At 36.3% G+C, this 16,466-nt stretch overlaps 1 non-coding gene across 1 annotated transcript; it reads right to left on the bottom strand.

The window, feature by feature from the left end:
• Positions 1 to 3,022: 3,022 nt before the first annotated feature.
• On the bottom strand, positions 3,023 to 3,130 carry LOC130954769 (small nucleolar RNA R71). The gene has a single exon (XR_009076414.1). It is a non-coding gene; the product is annotated as a small nucleolar RNA R71 (small nucleolar RNA).
• Between the last annotated feature and the right edge of the window lie 13,336 nt (positions 3,131 to 16,466).

Below are 16,466 nucleotides of genomic sequence, written 5' to 3'. Positions count from 1 at the left end.
GGCCATGCCTGGACCTTCATCACTTATGTATTTTCAACGGTGAAGTTTCTACACACCATAGATTAAGGTGTGGAGCTCTGCTGTTCTTCCAGTATTAATGCAAAGTACTATTGTTCTTCTATTCAATTCATGCTTATTCTTATTCTAAGATATTCATTCGCACTTCAACCTGATGAATGTGATGATCCGTGACACTCATCACCATCCTCAACCTATGAACGCGTGCCTGACAACCATCTCCGTTCTACTTTCGATTGAATGAGTATCTCTTGGATTCCTTAATCAGAGTCTTTGAGGTATAAGCTAGAATCCATTGGTAGCATTCTTGAGAATCCGGAAAGTCTAAACCTTGTCTGTGGTATTCTGAGTAGGATTCAGGGATTGAATGATTGTGACGAGCTTCAAACTCGCGAGTGTTGGGCGTAGTGACAGACGCAAAAGGATCAATGGATCCTATTCCGACATGATCGAGAACCGACGGATGATTAGCCGTGTTGTGACAGAGTATTTGGACCATTTTCACTGAGAGGACGAGAGGTAGCCATTGACGCCGGTGAAACCCGAACATACAGCTTGCCATGGAAAGGAGTAAGAATGATTGGATGAAAGCAGTAGGAAAGCAGAGATTCAAAAAGAACACAGTATCTCCATGCACTTATCTGAAATTCCCACCAATGAATTACATAAGTATCCTTATCTTTATTTTATGCTTTATTTATCTTTATTTTCGAAAACCATAATAACCATTAGAATCCGCCTGACTGAGATTTACAAGATGACCATAGCTTGCTTCATACCAACAATCTCCGTGGGATCGACCCTTACTCACGTAAGGTATTACTTGGACAACCCAGTGCACTTGCTGGTTAGTTGTGCGAAGTTGTGACAAAATGTGATTCATGTTTGAGAGCTCCATGTCTTTGGCGCATTGTTGATGATCACAATTTCGTGAACCAAGTTTTTGGCGCCGTTGTCGGGGATTGTTTGAGTTTGGACAACTGACGGTTCATCTTGTTGCTCAGATTAGGTAATTTTATTTTCAAAAAGTTTGCAAAAATCTTTCAAAAAAATTTTTTCTTTGTTTTTGTTTTTCCAAAAAATTAATTTTCAAAAAAAAAATTAATAAAATCATAAAAAGAAAAAATATTTTGTGTTTTTTGTTTGAGTCTAGTGTCAATTTTTAAGTTTGGTGTCAATTGCATGTTTTTAAAATTTGTGCATTTTTCGAAAAAAATTCATGCATTGTATTTTTCATGATCTTCAAGTTGTTCTTGACAAGTCTTCTTGTTTGATCTTCATATTTTCTTGTTTTGTGTCTTTTGTTGTTTTTCACATGCATTTTTGCATTCATACTGTCTAAACATGAAAAATTTCTAAGTTGGTGTCTTGCATGTTTTTCTTTTCTTGAAAATTTTTCAAAAATAAGTCTTGATGTTCATCTTGATCTTCAAAGTGTTCTTGGTGTTCATCTTGACATTCATAGTGTTCTTGCATGCATCATTGGTTTTGATCTAAAATTTTCATGTTTTGGGTCATATTTGTGTTTTTTTTCTCTCATCATTAAAAAATTCAAAAAAAATTAAAAAATATCTTTTCCTTATTTTTCTCATAAATTTCAAAATCTTTCGGTTGACTTAGTTAAAAATTTTTAAAATAAGTTGTTTATTGTTAGTCAAGTCAAGATTTAAATTTTAAAAATCTTATCTTTTCAAAATCTTTTTCAAAATCAAATCTTTTTCATTTTTTTTATATTTTCGAAAATTTTTTTAAAATTGATTTTCAAAATATTTTTCTTAATTTCATTTCAAAATTTCGAAAACTTTACTAACAATTAATGTGATTGATTCAAAAATTTGAAGTTTGTTACTCTCTTGTTAAGAAAGGTTCAATCTTTAAATTTTAGGATCATATCTTTTAGTTTCTTGTTAGTCAAGTAATCAATTTTAATTTTAAAAATCAAATCTTTTCCAAAATATCTTTTTCAAATCATATCTTTTCAAAATATCTTTTTCAAATCATATCTTTTTCAAAATCTTTTCCAACTTTTTATCTTTTCAAAATAGATTTTCAAATCTTTTTCAACTAACTAATTGACTTTTTGTTTGTTTTTTATCTTTTTCAAAACCACCTAACTACTTTTCTCTCTCTAATTTTCGAAAATTCCTTTCTCTTTTTCAAAATTCTTTTAATTAACTAAATGTTTCAAATTTTAATTTTAATTGTATTTCTTCTCTCAATTTTCAAAAATCACTAACTATTTTTCAGAAACAATTTTCAAAATTCTCTCCCTCTTATCTTCTTCTATTTATTTATTCATTTACTAACACTTCTCTACATCTTAAAATTCGAACCCTCTCTTCCTCTCTGTGTTCGAATTTTTCTCTTCTCCTTCTTCTATTCTTTTCTACTTCTACTCACATAAAGGAATCTCTCTACTGTGGTAAAGAAGATCCCTATTATTATTTTCTGTTCCCTTTTTTTCATATGAGCAGGAGCAAGGACAAGAACATTCTTGTTGAAGCAGATCCTGAACCTGAAAGGACTCTGAAGAAAGAGCTAAGAGAAGCTCAAGCATAACAAATCAGAGAAAACCTTACAGAGAATCTCAAAAAAGAAGACATGGCCAAACCCAATAATAATGGTGGAGGCGCAAGGAGGATGCTTGGTGATTTTACTACACCTACTTCCAATTTTTTATGGAAGAAGCATCTCAATCCCTGCCATTGGAGCAAACAATTTTGAGCTGAAGCCTCAACTAGTTGCTCTAATGCAACAGAACTGCAAGTTTCATGGACTTCCATCAGAAGACCCCTACCAATTTTTAACTGAGTTCTTGCAGATCTGTGATACTGTTAAGACTAATGGAGTAGATCCTGAAGTCTACAGGCTCATGCTTTTTCCTTTTGCTGTAAGAGACAGAGCTAGAACATGGTTGGGCTCACAACCTAAAGATAGCCTGGACTCTTGGGATAAGCTGGTCACGGCCTTCCTGGCCAAGATCTCTCCTCCTCAAAAGCTGAGCAAGCTTAAAGTGGATGTTCAGACCTTCAAGCAGAAAGATGGTGAATCCCTCTATGAAGCTTGGGAAAGATACAAGAAGTTAACCAAAAAGTGTCCTTTTGACATGCTTTCAGAGTGGACCATTCTGGATATATTCTATGATGGTCTATCTGAGTTCTCTAAGATGTCACTAGACCATTCTGCAGGTGGATCCATTCACCTAAAGAAAATACCTACAGAAGCTCAAGAACTCATTGACATGGTTGCAAATAACCAATTCATGTACACCTCTGAGAGGAATTCTGTGAGTAATGAGACGCCTCGGAAGAGGGGATTTCTTGAAATTGATGCTCTAAATGCCATATTGGCTCAGAACAAAATGTTGACTCAGCAAGTCAACATGATTTCTCAGAGTCTGAATGGATGGCAAAATGCATCCAACAGTACTAAAGAGGCATCTTCTGAAGAAGAAGCTTATGATCCTGAGAACCTTGTAATGGCAGAGGTGAATTACATGGGTGAACCCTATCGAAACACCTATAATTCCTCATGGAGAAATCATCCAAATTTCTCATGGAAGGATCAACAGAAGCCTCAACAAGGCTTTAATAATGGTGGAAGAAACAGGTTTAGCAATAGCAAGCCTTTTCCATCATCTTCTCAGCAACAGACAGAGAATTTTGAGCAGAGCCCCTCTAGCTTAGCAAACATAGTCTCTGATCTATCTAAGGCCACTTTAAGTTTCATGAGTGAAACAAGGTCCTCCATTAAAAATTTGGAGGCACAAGTGGGTCAGCTGAGTAAGAAAATCACTGAAACTCCTCCTAGTACTCTCCCAAGCAATACAGAAGAGAATCCAAAAAGAGAGTGCAAGGCCATTGATATAATCAATATGGTCGAATGCACAAAGGAGGAGAACTACATGAATCCCAGTGAGGAAGACCTCCTGGGACGTCCCTCAGACAGAAAGAAGTTCTCTATTGAGGACCTAAAAGAATCTGAGGCTCACATAGAGACCATAGAGATTCCATTAAACTTTTTTTTGCCATTCATGAGCTCTGAGAATTATTCTTCCGCTGAAGAGGATGAAGATGTAACTGAAGGGCAAGTTACTCAATATCTAGGAGCCATCATGAAGCTGAATGCCAAGTTGTTTGGTAATGAGACTTGGGAAGATGAACCTCCCTTGCTCATTAGTAAACTAAATGCATGAGTTCAGCAAACTTTACCTCAAAAGAAACAAGATCCTAGTAAATTCTTAACACCCGGTACCATAGGCACCATGACCTTTGAGAAGGCTCTATGTGACCTGGGGTCAAGTATAAATCTTATGCCACTCTCTGTAATGGAGAAACTGGGAATCTTTGAGGTACAAGCTGCAAGAATCACATTAGAGATGGCAGACAAGTCAATAAAACAAGCTTATGGATTGGTAGAGGACGTGTTGGTAAAGGTTGAAGGCCTTTACATCCTTGCTGATTTCATAATCTTAGACACTGGGAAGGATGAGAATGAATCCATCATTCTTGGAAGACCCTTCCTAGCCACAACAAAAGTTGTAATTGATGTTGACAGAGGTGAACTAGTCCTTCAATTGAATGGGGACTACCTTGTGTTTAAAGCTCAAGGATCTTACTCTGCAACCATGGAAAAGAGGCACGATAAGCTTCTCTCAATACAGAGTTAAACAAAGCCCCCACAATCAAACTCTAAGTTTGGTGTTGGGAGGCCACAACCAAACTCTAAGTTTGGTGTTGAACCCCCACATTCAAACTCTAAGTTTGGTGTTGGGAGGCCCCAACAATGCTCTGAACATCTGTGAAGCTCCATGAGAGCTCACTGTCAAGCTATTGACGTTAAAGAAGCGCTTATTGGGAGGCAACCCAATTTTTATTTATATTTCTATTGTTCTTTTATGTCTTATTAGGTTTATGATCATGTGGAGTCACAAAACAATTGCAAAAATTAAAAACAGAATAAAAAACAGCAGAAGAAAAAGCACACCCTGGAGGAAGAGCTGTCTGGCGTTTAAATGCCAGAAACAACCATCTGTTTGGCGTTTAACGCTAGAAACAAGCACCAAGCTGGCGTTTAATGCCAGAAACAAGCATTAGGCTGGCGTTAAATGCTAGAAACAGGCTACATCTGGGCGTTTAACGCCAGAAACAAGCTACAATCTGGTGTTAAACGCCAGGATTGCATATAGAGGGCGTTTTACACGCCTAAAAGGTGCATGGATGAGAAATCCTTGACACCTCAAGATCTGTGGACCCCACAGGATCCCCACCTACCCCACTTCTCTCTTCTTCATTCTCACACAACACTACCTTCTCTTCTCCCCCTTGGCCGAAACCCACACCTCTCTCCTCTTCTCCATATCTTCTTCTTCTAGTCTTTCTTCTTTTGCTCGAGGGCGAGCAACATTCTAAGTTTGGTGTGGTAAAAGCATAGCTTTTTGTTTTTCCATAACCATTTATGGCACCTAAGACCAGAGAAAACCTCTAGAAAGAGGAAAAGGAAGACAAAAGCTTCCACCTCCGAGTCATGGGAGATGCAGAGATTCATCTCAAGGGTCCATAGCTCAGTAGTAGAGTATTTGACTGCACATCAAGAGAGCCCACTCATGGACCTCAACAAGAGCATGAGGAATTCCCTCATCAAGAAATCCCTAAGATACCTCAGGGGACACATTTTTCTCCACACAATTATTGGGAACAACTAAGGATATGAGCACCAAAATCACTAGGGATCAAGCAATAGAGGCAAGGAAGAGACATAGAGGAGCTCAAGAGCACCTTTGGTTCTTCAAGAGGAAGACGCTACCCTCACTAAGGTGGACTCATTCCTTAACTTCCTTGCTCTTATCTCTCTGTTTTTTGGTTTTTGAGCTTCATGTTTGTCTATGTTTGTGTCTTTATTACATGATCATTAGTATTTAGTAACTATGTCTTAAGGCTATGAATAATTCCATGAATCCTTCACATTTCTTAAATGAAAAATGTTTTTAATACAAAAGAACAAGAAGTACATGAGTTTCAAATTCATCCTTGAAATTAGTTTAATTATATTGATGTGGTGACAATACTTTTTATTTTCTGAATGAATGCTTAAATAGTGCATATTTTTGATCTTTTTGTTTATGAATGTTAAAATTGTTGGCTCTTGAAAGAATGATGAAAAAGAGAAATGTTATTGATGATCTAAAAAATCATAAAATTGATTCTTGAAGCAAGAAAAAATAGTGAAGAACAAAGCTTGCGAAAAAAAATTTAAAGAAAGAAAAAGAAAAAGCCAATAGCCCTTAAAACCAAAAGGCAAGGGTAAAAAGGATCCAAGGCTTTGAGCATCAATAGATAGGAGGGCCCAAGGAAATAAAATCTAGGCCTAAGAGGCTAAATCAAGCTGTCCCTAACCATGTGCTTGTGGCATGCAGGTCCAAGTGAAAAGCTTGAGACTGAGTGGTTAAAGTCGTGATCCAAAGAAAAAAGGGTGTGCTTAAGAACTCTGGACACCTCTAACTGGGGACTTTAGCAAAGCTGAGTCACAATCTGAAACGGTTCACCCAGTCATGTGTCTGTGGCATTTATGTAACCGATGGTAATACTGGAAAACAAAGTGCTTAGGGCCACGGCCAAGACTCATAAAAGAAGCTGTGTTCAAGAATCAACATACTTAACTAGGAGAATCAACAACACTATCTGAACTCTGAGTTCCTATGGATGCCAATCATTCTAAACTTCAAAGGATAAAGTGAGATGCCAAAACTGTTCAGAAGCAAAAAGCTACAAGTCCCGCTCATCTAGTTAGAACTAATATTCATTGATATTTTGGGATTTATAGTATATTCTCTTCTTTTTATCCCATTTGATTTTCAGTTGCTTGGGGACAAGCAACAATTTAATTTTGGTGTTGTGATGAGCGGATAATTTATACGCTTTTTGGCATTGTTTTTATGTAGTTTTTAGTAGGATCTAGCTACTTTTAGGGATGTTTTTATTAGTTTTTATGCAAAATTTACATTTCTGGACTTTACTATGCGTTTGTGTGTTTTTTTGTGATTTCAGGTATTTTCTGGCTGAAGTTGAGGGACCTGAGCAAAAATCTGATAGGAGGCTAACAAAGGACTACTGATGCTGTTGGATTCTGACCTCTCTGCACTCAAAATAGATTTTCTGGAGCTATAGAACTCCAAATGGCGCGCTCTTAATTGCGTTGAAAAGTAGACATCCAGGGATTTCCAGAAATATATAATACTCCATACTTTATTCGAATTTAGATGACATAAACTGGCGTTCAACGTCAGTTCCATGCTGCATTCTGGAGTAAAACGCCAGAAACACGTCACAAACCAGAGTTAAACGCCAAAAACACGTTACAACTTGGCATTTAACTCCAAGAGAAGCCCCTGCACATTTAAAGCTCAAGCTCAGCCCAAGCACACACCAAAGTGGGCCCCGGAAGTGGATTTCCGCACTTTGACTTATTTCTGTAAATCCTAGTAGCTATTCTAGTATAAATAGGACTTTTTACTATTGTATTAGAAGTCTTTGGATTGATCTTTAATCAGCGTATGCGATTTTAGACCTCCATGAGGGCTGACTTCTCGGTCATGCCTGGACCTTCATCACTTATGTTTTTTCAACGGTGGAGTTTCTACACACCATAGATTAAGGTGTGGAGCTCTGCTGTTCTTCGAGTATTAATGCAAAGCACTATTGTTCTTCTATTCAATTCATGCTTATTCTTATTCTAAGATATTTATTCACACTTCAACCTGATGAATGTGATGATCCATGACACTCATCACCATCCTCAACCTATGAACGCGTGCCTGACAACCACCTCCGTTCTACTTTCGATTGAATGAGTATCTCTTGGATTCCTTAATCATAGTCTTCGTGGTATAAGCTAGAATCCATTGGCAGCATTCTTGAGAATCCAAAAAGTCTAAACCTTGTCTGTGGTATTCCGAGTAGGATTCAGGGATTGAATGATTGTGACGAGCTTCAAACTTGCGAGTGTTGGGCGTAGTGACAGACGCAAAAGGATCAATAGATCCTATTCCGACATGATCGAGAGCCGAGAGATGATTAGCCGTGCTGTGACAGAGAATTTGGACCATTTTCACTGAGAAGACGGGAGGTAGCCATTGACGCCGGTGAAACCCGAACATACAGCTTGCCATGGAAAGGAGTAAGAATGATTGGATGAAAGCAGTAGGAAAGCAGAGATTCAGAAGGAACACAGTATCTCCATGCGCTTATCTGAAATTCCCACCAATGAATTACATAAGTATCCCTATCTTTATTTTATGCTTTATTTATCTTTATTTTCGAAAACCATTATAACCATTAGAATCCGCCTAACTAAGATTTACAAGATGACCATAGCTTGCTTCATACCAACAATCTCCGTGGGATCGACCCTTACTCACGTAAGGTATTACTTGGACGACCCACTGCACTTGCTGGTTAGTTGTGCGAAGTTGTGACAAAGTGTGATTCACGTTTGAAAGCTCCAAGTCTTTGGCGCCATTATTGATGATCACAATTTTGTGCACCAAACGGCTTGTCAATTGAAGCTCTGTAGCTCAAGTTATGATCAAAACAAGGTTTGGGTGAATAGTGAAACCCCAAACCCCTTCTCTTCTCTCTTCTCACCGTCCCTCTCTCCCTCTTTTCTGCAAAATGAGGCTGAATGCCTTTTAATGATCATATATATTGGGTTTGGGCCAACTTAGGTCCGGTCCAACCCGTTAGCGTTTTAGGTCCGTTTGGCCTACTTTGGGCCAAAACCTTCAGAATTAGTGCCCGGTTTTTAATTTCAACTGATTTTTATCCTTTCAAAACAATAAATTCAATTTTCAAAAACTTATTTTCTTAAAACACGGTATCGGACAGTCTAGAGCCGGTACTGACAGCTTAAATACTGGTACACATTTTTACAAAACTTTTTCACAAAAGATGCATTTTCCAACTCAGAAAAATTCATTGAAATCAAATTTCACCTTTTTTATTTTCAAAATATAAGTTTTATATTTTCAAATCTATTTTGGGCAATTAAATTATTATTTTATTAAAGCGATTAAGCTGGTTCTTATACTCTCCCCTCCTAATTAGGAAGTTTTTCCCCAAAATTTGAATCGCGTGATATTCTCCACGAAGCGTTCTACTTCCAATGTCACATCATCTCGTCCATCATAGTCCTACCGTATTGATGTTCCCTCTCGCTTTCCGCTGCGTCATTCTGATTATCGTCATTAAGAATCCAAAATTTTTCCTTAAAGAAAATACCATTTTAGTAATATTTTTCAAAGCCTTCAAAACAAGTTCAATCTAAACCTGTTCAATGTCAAAACTTTTCAAAAGACTCAAAATCATTCATTCTTAAATCAATTACTTTAAATCATCATACTCTTAAATTCACTAAAATCCTTAAATCACAGCTTTTCAATTTGACCCAATTTGATAAGTTAAATTACAAACCAATTTCACAACTTAACGAAATCATAGAACTCACTTTTCTTTTAAAACATATCATTCAAACCAAGAGTTTCGACCTAGTTTCAAAACCGAATCATTTAAACCAAAGTTCCAAACCAAATTTGAAAATCATTCTATGCTCTAAAATTTTTCAACATGATTCAAATCCATACCAGTTAGAAATTGAAAATCTTAGTTAAAAACCGTAAAAGCATTTAACCTTAGTCTGTAGCTGCATCAGTCGGCACTTCTCCTGCCACTAGTGCTGAACCTCACCCATCAACTGATATGCCGCAAACTCCACGAACTAGTTTTTTTTGGAACATGTTGAGCTCGTAACGCATAGGCTAGGTTAATCATCCTTACTATCTCTCTGTTAACGTGATTGATCTCGTCTGTGAGTTGCCATTCGGGTTTCTTTTCCACACCAAACAATCGATGTCAAGGTGATTAGTCTCGATATCTCAAGTTCAGTGCTTCAATTATTCCCAAAGGGACTCGCAAATAAGCATGATATGTGACAAACCCCAATTTGACGGTTTGTCTTGTATTGATTTTAGGGGATTTTATAACCTTTTACCCACATTTATCCATTGAAATAGCATGGTTTTGTAACTTCTCCTTTAATTGTGCTTAAGAGTGAAAACATGCTTTTTAGGTCTTAAAATAGCTAAATCTAATTCTCCTTGATTCCATTAGATGCCTTGATATGTTTGTTAAGTGATTTAAGGTTTAGGAGGCAAATATTGGATCAAGGGAATGAAGAAAGAAGCATGAAAAGTTGGAGAACTCATGAAGAAATGAAAGAACCGGAAAGCTGTCAAGCCGACCTCTTCGCACTTAAATGACCATAACTTGAGCTACAGAGGTCCAAATGATGCAGTTCCAGTTGGGTTAGAAATCTAACATCCGGGGCTTCGAAACGATATAAGATTTGCCATATTTGCTATACGTATAGTGGCGCGCACGCGCAAAGTACGCGCACGCGCCGTTGCTGCCATCTGGTTCACTTAATGCAACATGTGGCCAACGATTTTAGAAGCCTTGTGGGCCCAATCCAACTCATTTCTGATGCTATTTAAGTCAAGGATTGAAGGGGAATCAGGGAAGACTTCAGATACTTTCTCATACTTTTAGATGTTAGTTACCATTAGCTTAGTTTTAGAAGTTAGAATTAGTTTCTAGAGAGAGAAGCTCTCACTTCTCTCTAGAATTAGGATTAGGATTAGGATTAGTTCTTAGATCTAGGTTTTAATCTTTGATTTCTTCTACTTCTACCTTTCAATTCTTTGTTGTTACATTCATCTTCCTCTATTCTTTTGTTGTAATTGCCTTTATGTTGTTCTTACATTTTGTTGTAGATCTAGTATTGTTCCCTCTACATTCTTTCAATTCAATAAGAGGTAATTCATAATAATTGTTCCACTTTGCTTTTCCATTGTTAATCTCTTGCCTTTGTAGTTAGATCTCTCTTTAATTCTTGCAATTTATGTTGTTTACTTTTATTGCACTTTATGTGTTTGTTGAAATGCCTCTTCTAGATTTAGTGTAGATTTTGTTCCTCTTGGCCTAGGTAGAGTAATTAGTGACACTTGAGTTATCTAATTCCTTTGTTGATTGATAATTGGAGAGATTGCTAATTGGTTTGGAGTGCACTAAAGCTAGTCTTTCCTTGGGAGTTGGCTAGAACTTGTGGCTCAAGTCAATTCATCCACTTGACTTTCCTTTCTTTAGTAAGGGTTAACTAAGTGGTAGCAATGAACAATTCTCATCACAATTGAGAAGGATAACTAGGATAGGACTTCTAATTTTCATACCTTGTCAAGAGCCTTTTATAGTTATTAGTTTACTTTCATTTCCATTTACTTTCATGCCTCTTATCAAAACCCCAAAACAACTCAAACCAATAACAAGACACTTTATTGTAATTCCTAGGGAGAACGACCCGAGGTTTGAATACTTCGGTTTATAAATTTAGGGGTTTGTTTTAGTGACAAACAACTTTTTGTATGAAAGGATTATTGCTTGGTTTAGAAACTATACTTCGACGAGATCTTATTTGAGAAATTCTAAACCGTCAAAAATCCAATCGTCAATATGCATATCAAACAGATACCCTAAATAGCATGAAAAGAAAAGACAACCCAGAGTATGCAATGAAGCACAATCCGTCTATCCCTCAGGCTTACAAGAACGAATCGCTCTGATATCATAAACATAACACCCCAATTACCTTAAGCCTTACCTCATGCCGTAAAGCAAAGGTTAATCAGAGATCATGACAAGTCTAAGGCTTATACAATAATATATATATATATATATATATATATATATATATATATATATATAAAGAGATAATAATTCTAGAAGCCCGATGAAGGAGTAGAGCTCAAAGTCACATAAAGAGGAATTACAAAATGCGTAGCGTTCACACCCGATAACTAAATGCGTAGGCACGGACAGATCAAAACATAATATATATAAAACCTTGTAGATAGCTCCAGGATACACAAGGTAATAATTGAATTAATAATATATATATATATATATATATATATATATATATATAAGTATGAAATACCAAAAAGAGGACTAGTCACAGCCTGCAGAGTTTAAGCCGGCAAGTCAAACTGAACACAACAGAGTTTTGGAAGTTTAAAACAGCTTATACAACTTATCTCTCAAATCAAGCCACTAAGGCCATAAAGTCTAAAAATAAAGGGATGAGAGAATACTACAACAAAAGTAAAGTAAAATAAGGCATATGAAAGACCATCCTCCGCTCTGTCACCATATTCATAAACTCACCGAGGTGGGTTGCGATCTGCATCTGAAAAGCAACAACAATATATGGTATGAGAACCGGAGATTCTCAGTATGGTAACAGTGCCCAATATATTAGATGTAAGGTTCCGGGATGCTAAAGGGAATCCTAGAACTTCACACCGATACAGATATTCAAGCTTAACGAAAATAAATAAATTAAACTATAAACCATAGCCATTCATTTTCAACTTTCCCTCTCAACATCCATTATCAATCCTCAAGTTACTCAAATACGATTTAATCATTCTAAATCTCAAAGTCTCGTCAAAGAAATACCTCGCTACACGACATTCATTACTCTCATCCCCAAACCTTCCAAAGCCTAAGTCATCGTCTTTTAAAACCCGTATATAAATCTATTACTCTCAAACGTAAATCCCTCTATACTAGTATTAAGGCTTAATTACTATCCACTAGTTTTAAGGAGAAGTTAAAGATGTTTGGAAAGCTAGAGAATACTTAGAAGTGAAGAAAAATACATTTTCAGCAAAGCAAGGATCACGCGTACGTGTAAGTCACGCGTACGCGTGGGAATGCAATATAGAAAGGTCACGCGTACGAGTGGGCCACACTTTCGCGTGGGTGCATTTTCCATTGCTCACGTATGCATCCACCTTGCTCGCGTACGCAAGATACCAAACCCAAAAAGGTTGGTCACGTTGCGTTCAGGTTGTCGCGTACACATGCTGCATCAGACCCAGAAATTAAATGCTGTAGAATTACAATTTTTAAACACCAAACATTAAATGCTCATAACTTCCTATACAAAACTCTGTTTTCTACAAACTTTATATAAATTTAAAGCTCTTGAAACTATCTTTAATTTAAAATAAAACCCAATCAATTTTGAAAATCGAGGCTTTAGTTATGATTCGTCAAAGTTCATTAAAAACATATTTTTACCAAATTTCACAGGGTTCTCTATTTTTCCGAAACTCAAAATCAAACCAAAACATTTACAACCATAATTCATTACCAAAACACTACCACATATTTACCAGTATTCCTCGATCATATCCCAAACATTTTCACACCTAATCACTGAATTCATTCTCAATCCAAAAACTCGTCAGTATGTTACCAAACCTCATACTCCTCATCATTCAACAACACCACCACTACACACTACAAGTTCTCATCAACATTCAACACCAAACATCAACAATAACCATCATAATTCATCAAAATCATCATAATCATAAACAACACTATTACTCATCATTTTATTATCATAATGCATGTATCAAGCATTACCACACTCCATATCATCCTCTTCATCATCAAACATAAATTCACATACATATAATAAATCACACACCAACATCATTCAATCCTATCTTAGGGTCAACTAGCCTAAGTGTCTAGAAACATTATATATTACAAAAAAAGCCGAAATCATACGCTGACCAATTCCCAAAATGCACTAAACACCAAAACAAAGCCACCAAGCTCAATCCAAAGCCTCAAACCAACTCTAACAAACACCAAAACTTAATATAACATCACATAATATACAAACATAAAACCTTGGGTTAACAAAAATAACTAAACACAAGGGTTTAGTGAAACCTTACCTTATCCAACGAGATTAGGCACAAAAGCCAACCATAGGCTAATGCTAGATCACCCCTAAACAAATAAAATCACAAAATCTATTTAAAAACTAAACCAAAAAATGCAGAAAATGCTAGGGCTGGAAACTAGAGTGCAATTTTAGAGATCTTACCTAAAAAACATAGCTAGAAATGATAGGCTCAGCGAGGGCGACGCATGGCTGTAAACAGTTTGTCAATCGGAGCTCCGTAGCTCAAGTTATGATCAAAACAAGGTTTGGGTGAATAGTGAAACCCCAAACCCCTTCTCTTCTCTCTTCTTACCGTCCCTCTCTCCCTCTTTTCTATAAAATGAGGCTGAATAGCTCTTAATGATCATATATATATTGTTGGGTTTGGGCCCAACTTAGGTCCGGTCGAACCCGTTAGCGTTTTAGGTCCGTTTGGCCTACTTTAGGCCAAAACCTTTATAATTAGTGCCTGGTTTTCAATTTCAACTGATTTTTATCCTTTCAAAATAAAAAATTCAATTTTCAAAAACTTATTTTCTTAAAACACGATACCGGACAGTCTAGAACCGATACTGCCGGCTTAAACACCGATACACATTTTTACAAAAATTTTCCGCAACAGATACATTTTCTAACTCAGAAAAATTTATTGAAATTAAATTTTACCTTTTTATTTTCAAAATATCATTTCTATATTTTCAAACCTATTTTGGACAATTAAATTATTATTTTATTAAAGCGGTTAAGCTAGTTGTTACATTGGGCCCAAGTTGGATTCAAGCCTAACACATAAATACACTTAAATGAGCTCATTTCAGCCACTTCCCAACTCATAACATAAACCCAACTGCAGCTGCAAGTGAGAAGAGAGAAGAAGAATAAACACTATTTATCCTCCACTTTTAGTGGCCATAACTCGAGCTGCGGTGCTCCGATTTGCGTGCCATCACCGCCTATGCGAAGCTCTTGCCAAGCCCGTTAGTTTCAGCTAATTTTTGTAGGTAAGATTTGGAGATTTTTTCTCCTTCCTGCAGCCCTAAGAAATTAAAAAATGTGGGTGTTGATTTTGAGTATTTTTTGTGTTTTGATTTATTAGGTGGTACTTAAGCTTGGGCTATTGATGGTTTGTGCCCCAAACATTATCAGAGAAGGTAAGAAAACTCTTTACCTTATAAATTTATGATTTTGATGAACCCTAGGTGTTGATTGGTAATATATTATGTATGTTTAGCTTGAGTTTTAAATTTTTGGAGCTTTGGATTAATTGTTGGTGATTGGAGGCTTAGTTTGGGCTCAATTTCGGTGATTGGTGCATATTAGGAATTGCCCAAGGTATGGTTTTAGTTTTTTCTATGTAATATATAATATCTCTGGACACTTAGGCTAGTGGACTCTAGGATAGGATTGAATTAATTGTTGGAAATTGTTGAATTTGATAATGTATGATGGTGTTGTTGATTTTGATAAATTATGGTGTTGAACTTTGAAAATGTTGTTGATTGTTGAAATAGAGGTTGAATTTGATAATTTTGAGTGTTGATAATGGTTGTGAAGCTTATTGATATTAATAAATATTAGAAATGGTGATACAATGCATTGTGTGGATTAATTGTGAATTGGAGGAAGGTAAATGAGGATTTTTGGATGAAATTGGTGGAATTGCATGTCAATAGGCTGTGGAATGAATTGGAAGGTATATAGACATCATCTAGGCCCATTGGAACTGTTTTAGGTGTAGGATATTTGGTGTTGGTTATGAATTTTGGAAGTTGAAAACCTTGTTAACTTTTGGTAAAAACTAATTTTTTGGTGAACTTTGACGGATCATAACTTGAGCCTCAGTTTTCAAAAATTGTTAAAATTTATTTTAAATAAAAGTTCATTTAAAGATCTTTACATTGATATAAAGTTTGATGAAAATGGATTTCTTTAAAGGAAGTTATGACTATTTGAAGTTTGGTGCCACAAACTGAATTCTGCAACTTTAAAATTTTTCTGAGTTTGGTGAGAGTCATGTGCGCGACGTAGTGCACACGGCGCAACCAAACCACTCGGGTTGGACATCTCGCGTATGCAAGGCACTTGATGCATATGCGAACTATAAAAAATGCAACCTTTGCGTATGCGAACTTTTACACGTGACGCGAGCAACCCATTCGGGTTGGACATCTTGCGTACGTTAGTAAGCGGTTGCATACGCGACCACCCTTTTTCAACAGCATGTGTACGCTAGGCAGGGACTTGTGTACGTGAGACCCCTATTTTGCTAAAACTTGATTTTTCTCTGTTTTCAAAGATTCTCATACTTTCTAAAATTCCTTCAAAGGCTGATTAAGAGTATTGTCTAATATTTAGGTTCTAATATTACTAAAGATAGGTTAGTAAATTATTTTAGGGAGTTTTTATATGAATTTAGAAGACATAGACTTAGGTTTTTGGAGTATTGATGAAAGATTAGTTGAGTGAGATGACAGAGTGTTCTAGTGACGATTGAAATGATGAATTGTGAATTTTGGATTGATGATGTTGAGACGAGTCTAGGACTCGGAGTGGACTGAATATTGAAAATGATTTTTGAAAACCACTGATGTATT

The sequence above is a fragment of the Arachis stenosperma genome, chromosome 1, assembly GCF_014773155.1.
Source record: "Arachis stenosperma cultivar V10309 chromosome 1, arast.V10309.gnm1.PFL2, whole genome shotgun sequence".
Classification (NCBI taxonomy): domain Eukaryota; kingdom Viridiplantae; phylum Streptophyta; class Magnoliopsida; order Fabales; family Fabaceae; genus Arachis; species Arachis stenosperma.
Note: the sequence above shows the minus strand (reverse complement) of the source record. Positions and strands in the feature narration are given on the sequence as shown.